Raw genomic sequence first — 6,004 nt, 5'->3', positions numbered from 1 at the left:
ACTCTCCCCACCTCCCCTGATATTTGCCTGGGTCAAACTCCTATCGATTCTGGCTGCTGTTTGACAAGATGGTGCTATAATTACAGAACAGACACTGTGAGGAGGGTGGGTACTGAGAGAAAGCGCCCACAGCGTTCTTTTGTCTGAATTTGAATGGAAATAGAAGGTAGGATAGTCAGGAATTTGGGAGACGTGTATTTTTCTGAGGACCAGGTTAGAATTTGAAGGGACCTGAGGAAAGAAAAGAGGCTTAGGATTGAACATGAGGGGTTACATGGGCTAAGCTTCCCCGATATGAAGCAAACAGCTGAGAGTTCACAAAGGCACACACAGGAGGAGGTGGAGCCTCAGGTTGATTTTCCAGGTGTGTCTGTTGTGTTACGTGGACCTAATAGCTCGTGTTCCTGATGGATGAGTTGGCCTTCCATTAGCTTTGAGGCCTTGGACAAGTTATTCACCACTTTAAAGCTTCATTTTCAGCCTGGCTGGTGTGGCTCAGTGGTTGAGTGTCCCACCCATGCACCAGGTCCAGGAGATCGCCGGTTCAATTGCTGGTCAGGGCACATGCCAGGATCGGTGGCTCAGTCCTCAGTGTGGGGCATGCAGGAGGCAGCTGACTGATATTTCTTTCTCATCTATGTCTCTCTCTCTCTCTCTCTCTTTCTGAAATCAATATAAACATAGTAAAAAATAAAGTTTCATTTTTAAAAGTGAGAATATAATACCTACATGGCAGGCATATTTTATGTGAGAGAAGAGTTTTTAAAAGTTATATTCATTCAAAATGCACATAATTCAGATGTTCCGGACACAAATGCTTTTCTAATCAATGTTCAGTGCCCACACCTCCTCAAGGGATAGTCAAGGCACAGAGCTGTGGATTGTTAGGATCTTCCAATTTCATGGATCCTGAAAAGTGGGAAAAGGCCTTGTTTAAAACTGGAGCCAGGCTGCCTGAGTTTAAATTCTACTTCTGCTACTCAGTGTGTTCTCATCTGCACAATGGGGAAAATCATAGTCCTACAACATTGGATTTTTCTGTGAAAAATAAAGGGGATGATATCTATGAAATGCTTAGTGTTCAATAAGTACCAGCTTTCACTCTAACAATTATTATTTTCTAGCAAAAGTGGTACACCTGCATGTTACCAAAGAGTAAATACTATTTAAAATTCTCCAGGCTTGTCATTTAAATTAGGCAATTCTTCATACTCTTTAAAATCGGGAGACATTTGCTATATTTGAAATTTTGTAAATAAAGTTGGAGGACGTTGATCATTTTATAGTACATTCTTTCAAATTTGCATAATTAAAATTTGCATGATTTGAATTTCCATAAAATGTAAATAGCCCTGGATGTCACTGAGTTATCATGAGCATTAAGTATGCTAATGTACACCAGTCTCACTTAGCCCAGGGCCTGGAATTATTAATAATAATGATCTTCAGGCAGTGAGAACTGAGATTGGGCACTTGGGATAATTACTGTTTCCCTGTTACATCTTTCAGTAATTCACCCAATAAATGTCTGTTCTTTTCCATGCTATCTCAGAACTGATTTAGGAGTGTGAGGGAGGAACTTTATAATTGTCTACATATCCCTGTCAGAAGGTATTTCAGGGGAGTACAGCAAACTCACAAACTCCAGGAGACTCTCTTCAAAAACTGCACTGAGGGTTGCTGATACCTGGAATACTGTCCTTATCTTTACAGCTTGGGCAAAAAGCATGTCAAATTTTAGGTTTTAGACATAAATGTCTTTGTATCTGAGAAGCTGATAAAAAAAAAAAAGTCCTCAGGACTCCTGCTTTCTATCTCATACTGCCCTGACCAACGGATATCAGTTTGTAGTATGGACTCTAAAATCAACTTATTCACTGTGGACAAAAGTCTGTTGAGGTTTATGCTAGAGCCCAAAGGGAATCCCAACGGTTTCCACCTCCCCCAAATGAAATTTTATCTATCTATCTATCTATCTATCTATCTATCTATCTATCTATCTATCATCTATCTACCTATCTTCTACCAATCTATCATGTATTTTTTCATCTATTCATTTACCAATTTATGTTAAGACTCTATATTAAATGCTTAAATGCTGCTAATTTCTGGATAAAAATAGTGAATGAGTCACAGGCTTTTAGCGTACACACAGTTAAAATTGGGAGGGACTGATAGTCAATTATCATAGGAAGGAATAGTAAGTGCAGTGATAAGGAATAATATGAAAGCCAGGGGATGACCATTTAACTTGGCCTTGGGAATGAAGGCAAGTTAATTAGAAGAAGTTATATTAGAGCTACTGGGAAAACAATAACCTCTTAAAGATCCCAGAAAAACAGATTATTTATTTATTTGTTAATCCTCACCCAAGGATATTTTTCCATTGATTTTTAGAATGGAAGAGAGGGAGGGAGGGGAAGAGAGAAAGAGAGAGAGCCTCCCACACATATTTCGGTGCAAGGACCAACATTCTAACCATTGAACAACACTGGCCAGGGCAAAAAAAAAAAACACAGATTGTTTTTCATGAACTATTACAATCAAGTGAATCTATAAAACTTACTATTGGTAAAAATTAAAGCTAAAAATATATACTATCTTCATAGAACCAAGCAATAGCCCACATTCACGTTCAAATAGCATTTTAAAAATAACTAGTCAACACTTTGTGGAAAAACCTAAATAGAATAACAAACACTAAATAACAAAACCAAAGTACAAGGACAGTGAAAAAAACAGATTAATTGAGAGTCCAAGAGTACCTAGAAAATGTCACCTAAATTAAGATCTGCTTCTTTCTGTAATTTTGATTCTGGAAGCTTAACATAGTTTGTACAACTTTGGAAACAAAACAACTACCCTAGAATGATTTGTTCATTTATTTACTCAACAAATATCTTTTGTTTCTCAATTATGTGCCTTTTCTAGGAAGATAGCAATCATCATGAAAAGTATGCTCAACTATTAACCAGATTACCCATGACATATTGTATTAACATAGAAATACAAGGAGGTGGGTGTACTTTGCTTACTTTGGGTGTGAAAGTAAAGCACAGAGAGATAACTCAAGGGCATGTGTAGATGACCCTTGAGTGCAAATTGGATAGAAATATGACTGACTCAGTGTAATTAATAAATCATGTTGATTGAATTGGCAAGAATACGGACAGGAAGTTGGAAAAATCTTGAGTGAGTTGTCTTCTAATCAGAGAATCTAAACAGGCTGCTGCTTAAATGTGGTTGATTTGTTCTCTCAGAATGAGGAAAGCACAAAGTCAGTCAACAGGGAAAAACTCCAAGAAACTTCATCCTGATGTTAAACACCTTGCTTCTGTAACCATAGCCTGAACAATGAGTTTCATTATCAAGATAACTTCCAGATCCTTTTGAAGTTCAGAAGTGTGATGATTGGGTGTTCACACTCATGTGTGAAATGTGCCTCCTTCAAACCTTATTAGGACATTGGCACATTATCCATTTGATGTGGAGAGAGAGAGAGGAAGAGAGAGAGAGAGAGAGAGAGAGAGAGAGAGAGAGAGAGAGATAACTTCCCTTTCTGAAGGATGGTACAACCTATAACAACTTCTAATTTATGATAAACAGGAACACCCTATTTAGAGACAACCTTAAGTTTGAGATTTCACAGCAGAATATAATCATCTATATAGTTTTCTTTTCTGAGAACAGCTCTCTTTTATAAGATAAAAGTTCTCATTTAAGATACCTCTGAAAATGTTACCTTCTTCTCAATCTGGAAATCCAACAATTTTTTGATTTTCTGGCCACACTGAGAGTTTTCTTCCCCCACCCCTCTTGTCACAGGGATCTGAAAAGGCACTTCAAACCAAAGGAAATAATAGCAGACAACCTTGCAAATACATTTCTGGTGCCATGTTTCATTAATACCGTTCAGCGACAGCAGCAAGGAGCAGTGTCAGAGTGTAATTTCACTTACAAAGTCAAGCAGAAAATGAATTTCTCACTGTAGGCTTCTGTATTGGAGCATGACTGTTTGGAGGCCAGATTCCGAATCACTGGAGCCAGTTCAGAGCTTTAAATTACCACAGAAAGGAAAACAATTTGCATCACTAAACTGCAGTAGGAATGGGAGTGGATTTTACATGCCATCCAACCTTTTAAGAAGTTGTTTTATAAAAGACAACTTTAAAGCTATTATAATGCTACACTAATCCTAATGTTCTGAATCACCACTAATATCCTATCAGTTACCACTAAGTTGTTTAAAAATGTGTAGGGATATTCCCATTAGTGATGAGGGGGTGATACATAATGACTGAAAATTGGTACCACTCCAGGTCCCGCAAGGTCTACTAGGAGGCCTGGCAGACCTCTCCCTAAGGTTCTCTTACAGCACAATGAATCCTTTCTGGACAATTCCAAGGAGAAGGTCTTGGACTTTGAGTTCCTTAATCTCCTGAATTAAAACCTTAATTCTGCTGTATATTTGCTGTGTGACCCAAGAGAGTTTGGCAAACATCCTGAGTCTCAACATTCTTATCTGGAAAATGGAAAAAACAAAACTGATGATGTTTTGGTTAAGATTCATGAGCTGGCATACAGAAAATACTAACATAGTACCTTACTGATGCCTATTTACCTCTTGAGGCGTCTTTTCACTTATATCATAGGGACCTGGGCTGTGAGGGAAGCCCAGGTCCCGGGTGCCAGAGGGAAGCTGGTGCCAGCAGCTGGGGGAAGGAAGGCCTACTCTTGCACAAATTTTGTACATCAGGCCTCTAGAATAATATATTAATGTTCTCCCTAAGATTCATTACTTTGACCTTTGCAAAATAGAATGACATTGACCACATAATTTGTACCATGAGTTGTAATGACTCTCTTCAAAGTTTCTGGATTCTTAAACTGTATTGAGTATCACTGGATGGCAAAGTCCTTCCTTTGTAAACAGCCAGATGTATAGGGTTCCAGATTTCAGCTATCCTTTTCTGTAACTTTCTTTTCCCAATTGGCTTGACAAAATAATATTCAAATAATTTCAGTTCTTTTTGCCTTGTCTTTTCTCATTAGATTGTTTTATTTTCTGCTGCATGTCACAAAATATAGACCAAATTATAGTGACATCACTGTAATTTGTTCTCCACATAGGCAGTCACGATGATTTAAAAAGAAAAAATCAATAGAGGAATCATGTTTCATTGTGTAAAACCTTCAAATTGATCCACTAGCATGAAAAATAAAATTCAGCCCAGCTGATGTGGTTCAGTGATTGACCATCAACCCATGAACCAGGAGGTCATGGTTCGATTCCTGGTCAGGACACATGCCTGATTGTGGGCTTGATCTCCGGTGTGGGGCATGAAAGAGGCAGCTGACCAATGATTCTTTCTCATTATTGATGTTTCTATCTCTCACCCCTTCTCCCGTTCTCTCTTTAAAATTTGTAAAAAAAAAACACACAACACAAAACCCACAAAACAAACACCATAATAAAAATAAAATTCAAACTCCTTATCATGAACATGATAGAGCTTCTCTCTCTCTCTGACCTCATCACCTTCCACTCTCCTTCAGGCACCACACTCTAGCCACATTGGCCTTTCTCCTCCTGGATTACTTGGCCATACTCATTCTGGATTCAGGCCCTTTGCCTCCATGCTCTAGAGTCCTCAGAGCCTCGTGTGGCTGGGTCCTTGTAGTCATTCAACTTCTAGGGTAAGAGTTTATGTCTCAGAAGGACTTTTATAAGCATTCTTGCTAGAGTTTTTGTCTTCAAAAGGGCTGATTCATAGACACCTAAATCAAAAATAGTCTAGTGAAAGAACAAAAAACTGAATAGCTACCCCAAACTTGTCCTCCCCCGCCCCCCATAATAGTAAAAGGGCTTTGGAGTGATATCAGAGGATCTGAATTCTAGCCAATGATGTTGTATGAATTATTTGAGACACTTAGGCAAGTCACTTCACCTCTCTATGTTTCTGTTTCTTCATGTGTCAATGTGGAACTAGAAGATTTCTGAGAT

General features: G+C 38.4%; 1 non-coding gene across 1 annotated transcript; it reads left to right on the top strand.

Moving 5' to 3' along the window:
• Positions 1-3,383: 3,383 nt before the first annotated feature.
• Positions 3,384-3,487, top strand: LOC132215957 (small nucleolar RNA U13). Its single transcript, XR_009448653.1, has one exon. It is a non-coding gene; the product is annotated as a small nucleolar RNA U13 (small nucleolar RNA).
• The last annotated feature ends 2,517 nt before the right edge of the window (positions 3,488-6,004 follow it).

This window comes from Myotis daubentonii, chromosome 14 (genome assembly GCF_963259705.1).
Source record: "Myotis daubentonii chromosome 14, mMyoDau2.1, whole genome shotgun sequence".
Lineage (NCBI taxonomy): Eukaryota > Metazoa > Chordata > Mammalia > Chiroptera > Vespertilionidae > Myotis > Myotis daubentonii.
This window is presented reverse-complemented; position numbering and strand designations above follow the sequence as displayed.